The sequence below is a fragment of the Triticum dicoccoides genome, chromosome 2B, assembly GCF_002162155.2.
Source record: "Triticum dicoccoides isolate Atlit2015 ecotype Zavitan chromosome 2B, WEW_v2.0, whole genome shotgun sequence".
Lineage (NCBI taxonomy): Eukaryota > Viridiplantae > Streptophyta > Magnoliopsida > Poales > Poaceae > Triticum > Triticum dicoccoides.
In genome coordinates, this window is record NC_041383.1 from 413,695,382 (window position 1) to 413,708,352 (window position 12,971).

The following is a 12,971-nucleotide window of genomic DNA, read 5'->3' on the forward strand; positions in this document are numbered from 1 at the left end:
AGATCGAGCCCCCATGCAAGATGTAGCTAGCCGGTTGGGTTGCTCTGGATGAGCAGTCCCCATTGCCGCCGCACACGTGATACGTAGAACGAGTCGACCTAGCCGGTTAGTTGGTTGTGGATGAATAGTCTCCGGTGGGGGTTGGATGAACATGACCCCAACAGTGTGTATGTGGTTGCCGCTACATGAAGAAGACCCCGTGGTAGTTGGAGGTTGTCGCTGGATGCACAAGACCCCGAGGAGGCCACCACACACCCCAGCCGGTTGGAGTGGACGGACAGTAGCCGGTGGAGGATGGAGGAATAGTAGCCCGTGGAGGCTGGAGGAAGCCGCGGTGGATGAGCATTAGCTGGTGGAGGCTCTGGTGGAAGTTGGTGGTGGATGAACAGTAGCCCATGGAGTCCCGTTTTGCGGTACACCACACCCCTCCCAATGAACATGACCCTATTTCGACCATAGGTGCTCGAAGAGAAGTTTGTTTCCTTTGTTTTGCGGTACGCCAGACCCCTCTCAATCAATAGGACCCCGTTTCGACCATAGGCAGTTGGAGAGAAGTCCATTTCCTCCGTTTTGTGGTACACCACACCCATCTTGATGACCATGACCCTGTTTCGACTGTAGGCGGTCGAAGAGAAATATGTTTCCTCTGTTTTGTGGTATGCCATACCCCGACTCGATGAATAGGATGCTATTTCAGCTTTACCGTCCAAGCCGGTTCGCTCTCGATGAACAGGATGCATTCCGACCCGGTCAGTTGCCTCCTGATGAAGACGACCTTGTTTCCTCCATTGCGACCCAGCCGATTGGCTGCAGATGAACATGGCACCATTGTTGTACGCGTGGAGACCCTGCATGTATGTACGTACATGGCCGTATTTACTTTCTTACATCATCATTGTGTACACGATTTAGATAGGACTGCCTGAACTTCAACGCCGGGGCTCTACTATGACAGGCGGTGCTCCTTGCTCAACCACTATTCATCGTTGGAAAGAGACCAATCCACCAGTATGTACGTACATGTTTACTACAAGATACATAACATTACATACGCTTCAACCTAGTGGGTCCTAACTGTCAGGGGAGTTACATAGGCACTTCCTTTTGTGCGTAGATATAGCTGGCGTGGCCCAGCTTTCAAGGAGAGGAATCATTTTTTGCGCGTAATAAGGACACACTTCCATGCGTGCGAATATGTAGCTAGTGAGTCCCAGCTATAAGGGGAGTAAACATCATTTTTCCGCATAAAAGGGAGGTTGTTGCATGCGTGCGTCCATGGACGTGGTGCGTCTCCACTGTCAGCCTCTCCACGTACAGTCATCTTCAGATGACTCTTGTTTGTTAACCACGTTGACCATGCTGCGTCGAGTGCACCAAGGCGGTGGAAGACGACGAGGCCCTAGATGGGAATGACCCGGAGATGGGGAGCATAAGGCAGTGGAGTCGCAGATAGAGAGGAGTGCGAGACTTGACTGGTTCAGGTGCAGGGTGGGGCTACACTCGGCGGAGAATAACAAGAGGTGCGGAGGAGTGGAGAGATGGCTTAACTATCGATGGGGGTAGCATTTTGCTGCGAGGCGCGCGAAGCAGTGCCGCTGGACGCTAGAGGCTGGAGCAGGCGGTCCCCCCAACGCTGGAGGAAGAAGACCAAAGATTGAAGAGGAATGTCGGCCGTTGGATGTAAATCCAACGCCTTTCTTAGGATTCGACCTATTGGCCCACATGTCAGCCGGTCCATTTGGTGGGCTGGGTGAAACAATAATGTAGCATGTATGCGGCCCATTTATATATTATGTTAGAATTTATAGCCCATTTGCATATTTTTTCGATATACATGGATTTTCTGGGCTGGGTTATCATGTTGGGCTGGACGGAGAAATGTTATAAAAACATAAGCACGTGATTGCACATCTATTATTGCATTTGTTAGTAAAATCTTAGCAAACTGATGTACGCAATCATCAAGAATTAACTTGTCAACTTATTGTTAAACAATTATCATTATTATTTTCTAAGAACTTATATATTTACCAAATAAAATATTATTTTAATTTGATGAGTTAATAAGACATGGGGTATTATTATCTTTTAGGCTAGACATGGAATAGCTTCTTGTACGGCTCCATGGTATGCTGATTATGCTAATTACATTGTTGCTAAATTTATACCACCTAGTTTCACATACCAGCAAAATAAAAGTTCTTTTATGATTTAAGACATTACTTCTAGGATGACCCACACCTTTTATGATGCTCCATGGTATGATGACCCACTGATGACCCACACCAGTAGATGGTGTTATTAGACGTTGTGTCACTCTGAATCGTATGGAGGACACCACACCGGAGATAGAACTGCACATAAGGTATTGCAATCCGGTTTTTATTGGCCTACTCTCTTCAAAGATGCTCGTAAGTTTGTCTTATCTTGTGATGAATGTCAAAGAATTGGTAATATTAGTGGACGTCAAGAAATGTGTATGAATTATTCTCTTGTTATTGAACTGTTTGATGTTTGGGGCTTTGATTATATGGGACCTTTTCCTGTCTCTAATGGTTACACACATATTTTAGTTGTTGTTGATTACGTTACTAAGTGGGTAGAATCTATTCTAACTAGTAGTGTTGATCATAACACTTCTATTAAAATGCTTAAAGAAGTTATTTTTCCGAGGTTTGGAGTCCCTAGATATCTTATGACTGATGGTGGTTCACATTTTATTCATGGTGCTTTCCGTAAGATGCTTGCTAAGTATGATGTTAATCATAGAATTGCATCTCCTTATCACCCGCTGTCTAGTGGTCAAATAGAGTTGAGCAATAGAGAGCTCAAATTAATTTTGCAAAAGATTGTGAATAGATCTAGAAAGAATTGGTCCAAGAAAATTGATGATGCATTATGGGCCTATAGAACTGCATATAAAAATCCTACGGGTATGTCTCCATATAAGATGGTATATGGAAAAGCATGTCACTTACCTCTAGAACTTGAACATAAAGCATATTGGGCTATTAAAGAGCTCAACTATGACTTCAAACTTGCTAGTGAGAAGAGGTAATTTGATATTAGCTCACTTGATGAATGGAGAACCCAAGCCTATGAGAATGCCAAGCTATTCAAAGAAAAAGTCAAACGCTGGCATGACAAAAGGATACAAAAGCGTGAGTTTAACGTAGGTGATTATGTGTTATTATTCAACTCTCGTTTAAGATTTTTTGCAGGAAAACTTCTCTCTAAATGGGAAGGTCCTTACGTTATCGAGGAGGTCTATCGCTCTGGTTCCATAAAAATCAACAACTTTGAAGGCACAAGTCCGAGGGTGGTGAACGGTCAAAGAATCAAACATTATATCTGAGGTAATCCTATCAATGTTGAAACTAATATTATTGAGACCGTAACCCCGGAGGAATACATAAGGGACACTTTCCAGAATGTTTCAGACTCCGAAAAGGAATAGGTATGTGGTACGGTAAGTAAACCGACTCCAAAACAATTCTAATGGTAATTTCCCTCCGTTTTGGAATATTTAACAATTTTGGAAAGAAAGAAGTAATCCGGGAAGGACACGAGGCGTCCACGAGGGTGGAGGGTGCGCCGACCCCTACTGGGCGCGCCCCCTGTCTCGTGGCCACCTCGTGTGCCTCCCGGACTCTGTTTTCTTGCATGTTACGTATTTTGGTCGGTAAAAATCATTATATAATCTCCTGAAGGCTTTGACCACCGTATCACGCAAATATCCTCTGTTTTCGTTTTGAGCTATTTTTCTGACAGATCTTGAGCATCATGACATCGCCCTCCTTCAACAATGAAGACAAGGATGCTTGGCTATTGAAGATAGAGCTGAAAAGAGAAGAACCGTAGGAGATCAACAAGGATGAAGGGATCAAGAAGGCCATGGAGGATCAAGCTCCAGCGACGGAAGAAGAATACATCCCTCAACCTCTACCTAACCTCTTTACTCCAACTGAGATTGAAGCTTTTAAGATGATTGAGTTAGCTCGCATACAAAACAAGTATCTCACGCAGGAAGATATTTTGTTGAAGGATCATATTGTAGGGCTCAAGGGCATCATCCGCATGTTGGAGGAGCTTTTACGCTTGATGTGTGATTATCCACCATCATCATCACCACCTCCATCACCTCCGAGGACATAATCACATGGGTATGGGCACTCCCCTTGGCAACTGCCAAGCTTGGGGGAGGTGCCCCGATATCGTATCACCATCACACTCCTATCTTTACCGTTTACTTAGTTCGATCCTTTTAGTAGTACCTTGATCTAGTAGATTGAAGTTTTGGTATCAAGTAGTTTTGAGTTTTGCTTTGTGATCTCTTTATGTAATCGAGTTTGAGGGAGTCCTGGATTAGGGGGTGTTCGGATAGCCGAACTATCACCTTTGGCCGGACTCCTGGACTATGAAGATACAAGATTGAAGACTTCGTCCCATGTCCGGATGGGACTTTCCTTGGCGTGGAAGGAAAGCTTGGCGATACACATATGTAGATCTCCTACCATTGTAACCGACTCTGTGTAACCCTAACCCTCTTCGGTGCCTATATAAACCAGAGGGTTTTAGTCCGTAGGATGAACAACAATCATACCATAGGCTAGCTTCTAGGGTTTAGCCTCTCTGATCTCGTGGTAGATCTACTCTTGTACTACCCATATCATCAATATTAATCAAGCAGGAGTAGGGTTTTACCTCCATCGAGAGGGCCCGAACCTGGGTAAAAACATCATGTCCCTTGTCTCCTGTTACCATCCGCCTAGACGCACAGTTCGGGACCCCCTACTTGAGATCCACCGGTTTTGACACCGACATTGGTGCTTTCATTGAGGGTTCCTCTGTGTTGTCATCTTTAGGACCGAGGGCTCCTCCGATCATCAACAACGATGCGGTCCAGGGTGAGACTTTTCCCCCCGGACAGATCTTCGTATTCGGCAGCTTTGCACTGCGAGCCAATTCGCTTGGCCATCTGGAGCAGATTGAAAGCTACACCCCTGGCCATCAGATCAGATTTGGAAGTTTGAACTATACGGCTGACGTCCGCGGAGACTTGATCTTCGACGGGTTCGAGCCACAACCGAGCGCGCCGCACTATCACGATGGGCATGATCTAGCTCTGCCGTCGGACAGTGCCCTGGAGGCCGCACAAGTGTCCGCTCCGACCCTTAGCTCGGAGCCGATTGCGCCGACTGAGGACGGGTGGCTGGACACCGCCTCGAGGCTGCTATCTCTATGGCGATGGAGCCGAATACTATCCCTGTCCTTTGCAAGGATCATAACTCCAAGGTACCGTACTCCTCTCCGGACTCCGGACCTTCCGCGCCCCTGCCAATCGAACCCGATTGGGCGCCGGTCATGGAGTTCACCGCCGCGGACATCTTTTAGCACTCGCCCTTTGGCGACATCCTGAAATAACTAAAGTCTCTCTCTTTATCAGGAGAGCCCTGGCCGGACCACGGTCAGGAAGGCTGGGATGCGGACGACGAAGAAATTCAAAACCCACCCACCACCCACTTCGTAGCCATTGTCGATGATTTAACCGACATGCTCGACTTTGACTCCGAGGACATCGACAGTATGGACGACGATGCAGGAGACGACCAAGAACCAGTACCTACAAGGCACTGGAAGGCCACCTCATCCTACGACATTTACATGGTGGACATCCCAAAAGACGGGAACGGCGATGGAACAACGGAGGATGACTCCTCCAAGAGACAGTCTAAGCGTCGGTGTCAGCGGCGCCGCTCTAAATCCCGCCACAGCAAAAACGGTGATTCTGGCACGGGAGACAATAACACCCCGGAAAGTGACGAAGACAACCCCCTCCAACAGGATTCAACACAGGAGGATGGAGAAGCCAACCCTCATGAGAGAGCGGCAGACAGAGAGGTAGAGGATGATAATTACATGCCTCCCTCCGAAGACGAGGCAAGCCTCGACGATGACGAATTTGTCGTGCCTGAGGATCCCATCGAACAGGAGCGTTTCAAACGCAGGCTTATGGCCACGGCAAGCAGCCTTAAGAAAAAGCAGTAGCAGCTTAGAGCTGATCAAGATTTGGTAGCTAACAGATGGACTGAAGTCCTTGCGGCCGAAGAATACGAACTCGAACACCCCTCCAAGAGCTACCCAAAACGCAGACTGGTAACCCAATTAGAGGAGGAAGCACTCAAACCTACATCACCGGCGCATGATGCGGCCGACCGGCCACCTCATGGGCGCGACAGAGAGGCCTCCCGGCCCTCCAATCAAGCCGCACCCCGGCGCCGCTCAAAAAATATCAAGGCACGGGGAAGTGCGCCAGACCTGCAAGATATATTGGAGGACAAGGCAAGGCAGACAAGATCGATCTACGGATCGCGTGGGCGCCTCACTACACGTGACGACAACCGTCACGCCGGATATAGCAAATCCGGTCGGGCCAAACACAGCAGACAAAACCCATTTGAGCTACGTGGTGATATAGCCCAATACAGAGGCGCCACACACCCACTATCCTTCACAGATGAAGTGATGAATCATCAGATCCCTGAGGGTTTCAAACCCGTGAACATTGAATCATACGATGGCACAACATATCCTGTGGTCTGGATCGAGGAGTACCTCCTTCATATCCACATGGCCCGCGGTGATGATCTACACGCCATCAAATACCTCCCACTCAAGCTTAAAGGACCAGCTTGGCATTGGCTTAACAGCTTGCCAGTGGAGTCAATTGGTTGTTGGGAAGACCTGGAAGCCGCATTCCTCGACAATTTCCAGGGCACCTATGTGCGACCACCAGACGCCGATGACCTAAGCCACATAATTCAGCAGCCAGAGCAATCGGCCAGACAATTTTGGACATGGTTCCTAACCAAGAAAAATCAAATCGTCGACTGTCCGGATGCAGAGGCCCTTGCAGCCTTCAAACATAACATCCGCAATGAGTGGCTTGCCCGGCACCTAGGACAGGAAAAGCCGAAATCCATGGTAGCCCTCACAACACTCATGACCCTCTTTTGCGCGGGAGAAGACAATTGGCTAGCTCGTAGTAACAACATGACCAAGAGCCCTGGTAATTGGGATACAAAGGACAGCAATGGCAGGTCGCGTCACAACAAGCACAAGCACCGCATTAATGGCGATAATTCTGAAGATACGGCAGTCAATGCTGGATTCAGAGGCTCTAAACCCAGTCAGCGGAAAAAGCCATTCAAAAGAAATACTCCGGGCCCGTCCAATTTGGACCAAATACTCGATCGCTCGTGCCAGATACATGGCACCCCCGAAAAACCAGCCAACCACACCAACAGGGATTGTTGGGTGTTCAAGTAGGCAGGCAAGTTACATGCCGAAAACAATGACAAGGGGCTGCATAGCGACGACGAGGAGGAACCCCGGCCGCCGAACAATAGAGGACAGAAGGGCTTCCCCCTACAAGTGCGGACGGTGAACATGATATACGCAACCCCACATACCCATAAGGGAGCGGAAGCGTGCACTAAGGGACGTATATGCGATGGAGCAAGTCCCCCCAAAGTTCAACCCGTGGTCCTCTTGCCCGATCACTTTTGATCGAAGGGACCACCCCACTAGCATCCGTCACGGCGGATTCGCCGCATTGGTTCTAGACCCAATCGTTGACGGATTTCACCTCACTAGAGTCCTGATGGACGGCGGCAGCAGCCTGAACCTGCTTTATCAGGATACAGTGTGCAAAATGGGCATAGACCCCTCAAGGATTAAACCCACAAAGACGACCTTTAAAGGCGTCATACCAGGTGTAGAGGCCAACTGTACAGGCTCAGTTACACTTGAAGTGGTCTTCGGATCTCCGGATAACTTCCGAAGTGAGGAGTTAATCTTCGACATAGTACCGTTCCGTAGCGGCTATCACACACTGCTCGGATGAACGCATTTGCAAAGTTCAATGCGGTGCTGCACTACGCATATCTCAAGCTCAAGATTCCAGGCCCTCGAGGAGTCATTACGGTCAATGGAAACACCGAACGCTCTCTCCGAATGGAGGAGCATACGGCGGCTCTCGTGGCGGAAATACAAAGCAGCCTCTTAAGGCAATTCTTGAGTCCGGCTATTAAACGTCCGGACAACGCCAAGCGCGCCCGGAGTAACCTACAACAGGACCGCCCGGCACATTCCGAGCACGCGTAGCAATGCGGCCCCAACCCCAGCCCTCGCGACATTGCGAAACCAGTACTACGCGTACATAATTATGCTCTAGAAATACCATGGGTATAGGGGGAGGGGCACGACCATGGCAGGCCCAGAATGCGGCTCAACCGCACCAGGGGCTCCCGATTGTGTAATTCTTTTTCTTACTTTCAGGACTGGTTTATCAAGAAGCCCTGCCCGGCAGTAGAATCGCCGAAGACACGATGCAACAGCCAGGGAAGCAGAAAGCTACGTCGAATGTCCAGGTGGTCTCTATAACGAGCAGTATACTTGTTTTACATATCATCCCGCAGCTTGCTCCTGGAGGGGGACATGTCAAATAGTCCCGTCCCTTGCTTATCGCACTATTTGTATCATTCTGCTTTTACCGCAACTTTTTTAATGAACAATGCACAACTTTTGCCTATTATGGCATTCCTTTTTCTTATCTATATATGTTCACTTATGACATATTGCATCCGTACGCTTTGGTACGGCCAAATACACCAGGGGCTTAAGTACCCCAAAATATGGTATGATAAGTCCGAACACTTCCACAAGTGCGGCACCTCGAACTTATAGCATTATATGCATCGGCTCCGAATCATGTCTTGGGTCAATAGTTGGGTTTGCCTGGCTCCCATGTTTTGGTACCTTACGTTCCGTTATATCGACTAAGGTAGTGCTGGGAGAACCACTGCGATTCTGCCCCGGTTGAGCTGGGTTGAGAACCTCAGTGGAGAAAGCTAAAACTGACCGTCAGGATAGGGCGAGAGCCGGTCGCTGTTCGAGAGGTTTTTCGAGTCCCTAAAGACTTATGCCACTTAGAGCGAGGAGCCGGCTTTGTCCGGCCCAGGTGTGGATAGCGCCCCAAAATCGGTCTTCCGAATACTAGGGGCTTCGCTGAAATTTAAAATTATAGAATTCTATGGCTAAGTGAGAGTGTTCAAGCATTATAGTCCGGTTGCCTTGTTCGTTGCGTTGAGCGCCTCCCTCGAAGGATCCAAGAATGGGAACAAGAGCGCTCAAGTTTATCCCGAACACCCCAGCACTCGCGGCACGGGGGCAGAAGCCGACGACTCGCCATCTCTCAAAATTAATAAATGGTCGCACAGAAGGTAATATTTTAAATTCACAAGTGTTGCTTAGCGCATATGAACAAGTTTTCAAGCGTACAGGATAACAAATGCGAGTTTACTCAAAAATTACATCTTTGGAGCATTCACCCGCTATAAGGAGGGCACCCTTTAGGACGCCCATATAATACATCTCGGGCATGCGATACTCCTTGCCCGGCGGTGGAGTGTCCGTCACAAGCTTCTCAGCGTCCATCTTGCCCCAGTGCACTTTAGCACGGGCAAGGGCCCTACGGGCACCTTCGATATAGACGGAGCACTTGACGACTTCAATCCATGGACAGGCATCCACCAGGCGCCTCACCAGCCCGAAGTAGCTCCCAAGCATGGCTTCCTTAGGCCACAGCTGAACTATGAGGCCCTTCATGGCCTGTTCGGCCATCTTATGGAGCTCAACTAGCTGCTTCAGCTGGTCGCTCAAGGGCACCGGGTGTCCGGCCTCATCATACTGAGACTAGAACACCTTCTCCGTCGAGCTCCCCTCCTCGGCCCGGTAGAATGCGGCAGCGTCGGACACACTGCGCGGTAGATCTGCGAACGCTCCTGGAGAGCTCCGGATTCGCGTAAGTAACAAATAATTCACTTTCACGTGCTTGCTCTGCATGGAGAATGCCTTACCCTCCGCTATCTTCTTCATTGCCTCAATTTCCTGGAGGGCTTTTTGGGCTTCGGCCTTAGCGGCTTTGGCACTCTCAAGAGCCGAGGCAAGCTCGGACTCTCGAGTCTTTGAGTCATGCTCCAAACTCTCATGTTTTTTCACGAGAGCCTGGAGCTCTTGCCGCACCTCCGCCACCCGCGCCTCCTGCTTCTCTCGCTCGGTGCACTCCGCGGCCTCATTGCTTTTGGCCTTGGACACCGCTTCCTTCAGGGTCGTCACATCGTTCGTGGCCCCTGCAATTCTCACGTTATTCCTGCTATTTTTTGCAACCACATCTTTTATATACTTCCATAAGGTATTACTTACCCTCCTTGTCCTCGAGCTGCTTTTTGGCAAGGCCGAGCTTGTTCTCGGACTGCTTGAGGCTCTGCTTCAATGCATCGACCTCCGGAGTCAGTGCGGCAGAGGTCAGCAGCGCAGCCTGCATTCCCCATATTGACATACTTATGTTAGACTCCTACGTACAAATTTTTAGATCCTGTTCGGCTTTTCTTTCTGAACACCAAACTGAGCATCAGGGGCTACTGTCTATGCGGTAATATTTTTACATATCTTAAATACATACCTCAAAGCCTGTTAGAAGGCTGGCACAGGCTTTAGTCGGCCCGCTCTTGGCGGACTGAACTTTCTGGATCACCACACTCATAACAGTGCGGTGCTCCTCGTTGATGGAGGCGCCGTTAAGCGCCTCCAGCAAATTATCCGGTGCCTCCGGTAGGACGGAGGTCACCGATGTCACAGTCTCACCCTTCTTACGAAGGGGTCGCCTGTCGGACTCTGGAACCACTGAAGGTTCCGGTGCGGAGTCCGGCCCAGGGCCGGACTTAGAGCCCTTTGGGGTTTGATCCCCCTTATGCCCGGAGTCCGGGAGGTTGCCTTGCGGCGCCTCCGGGACCTCCTCCTCCTGGCTGGGCCCCTTTTGGGACCCCACCTCGGCGTCATCCACAGCGCGAGGAGAGGAGGCAGCCGGAAGTGGAGTGCTATTCATGTCCGACGAAGCCAGGGAGCCGCTCATTGAAGCGTCGAGCTCGTCCTTGGGTGGGCTGCAGGGTTATATTTGGCATTAGGATATTCTATACAGCAAACGAAACGCCATGAGTTATTCAGGCATCCGGACACTTACGATGTCGCCAGGGGCTTAGGCCTCGGCGGCCATTCCTCTTCGATGTCACCGGCGTTGGTGGAGTAGTCCGGGAGAAGGGTCCTTCCCTTCTTGGACCCTCCGGCCTCCCCAGTTGGGGCGGCCTTCCTTTTATTCTCTCCCCCTGCTGGGGGAGAGGCCTCATTTTCCTCCTCCCTGTCTTCGCGGGAGGAGTCCGCCTCAGAGTCTTCTGGCAGGGGAGCCGGATAGTTAACCTGCCCGGACTTCTTCTGCCAGGCCTGTCAAAGGTAAGGGAGTTTAGATCCCGCATAGAGTCAAACTATGAAAAATAAGTGTCCTGTAAAGGGTAAAATAGTTTACCTCGCTGGCTTGACGCTGCGAGCTGAATCAGCGATCTTCGGTAGCGGATGCGGGAGCCTCGGCGCCCTTGAACAACACCTTCCAGGCATCTTCGTACATAGTGTCGAAGAGCCTGCTCAAGGTTTGGTGCCATGCCAGATCGAACTCCCACAAATGGAAGGCCCGTTGTTGGAACGGGAGGATCCGGTGGATGAGCATGACCTGGACTACATTCACAAGCTTGAGCTTCTTGTTCACAAGGTTTTGGACGCAAGTTTGGAGTCCGTTCACCTCTTCCAAATTACCCCATGTCAGGCCCTTCTCTTTCCAGGAGGTAAGCCGTGTGGGGATGCCAGATCGGAATTCGGGGGCCGCTGCCCATTCGGGGTCGCGCGGCTCGGTGATGTAGAACCACCCCAATTACCATCCTTTGATGGTTTCCACAAATGAGCCCTCGAGCCATATAACGTTGGGCATCTTGCCCACCATGGCACCTCCGCACTCCGCCTGCTGGCCGCCCACCACCTTCGGCTTGACATTGAAGGTCTTCATCCATGAGCCGAAGTGGGGCTTGATGCGGAGGAAGGCCTCGCACACGACAATAAACGCCGAGATGTTGAGGATGAAGTTCGGGGCCAGATCGTGGAAATCCAGGCCGTAGTAGAACATGAGCCCCCGGACAAATGGGTGGAGTGGGAAGCCCAGTCCGCGGAGGAAATGGGGGAGGAACACCACCCTCTCATGAGGCCTGGGGTGGGGACAAGTTGCCCCTCGTCTGGAAGCCGGTGCGCAATGTCGTTGTGCAGGTATCCAACTTTCCTCAACTTTTTGATGTGCCCCTCCGTGATGGAGGAGGCCATCCACTTGCCTCCCGCTCCTGACATGGTCGGAGAAGGTTGAGGTGGGATGTGCGGACTGGGCGCTGGAGCTCGAGTGCACAGAGATGGATGAGCAAAGGAGGAAGAAGGCGTGTGTGAAAAAGTGGATCCTTATCCCCTTACATGGACGGACGAAACTATGCGTCCCCACCAGCCTGGTAAAACTCGCTTATCTCCCAAGCGCCATAATCAATGGCGCGGTTGGGTTACCCACGCCCGTATTGATGAGAATCTCGGAATAAGGGGACATGATCTCTGCTTCGACAAGACGTGCCAAGGAAACCGCCTCGCTAAACGCGCTGAGGTGGGACAGTAAAAATGATTAGAATAAAGGCTTGACCGCGGTGTGATGTCACGCCACAGAATACGTCAGCAGATTGAGTTTGTGTAAATATTATTCTCTCTACGATGGTATGTGGAACTTATTTTGCAGAGCCGGACACTATCCTTGTATTCAAAATCTTCTATGAAGTATTCGGAGGAGGAACCCGCCTTGCAATGCCAAAGACAATATGCGCGCCGGACTCGTCGTCATTGAAGCCTAGTTCAGGGGCTACTGAGGGAGTCCTGGATTAGGGGGTGTCCGGATAGCCTAACTATCACCTTTGGCCGGACTCCTGGACTATGAAGATACAAGATTGAAGACTTCGTCCCGTGTCCGGATGGGACTTTCCTTGGCGTGGAAGGCAAGC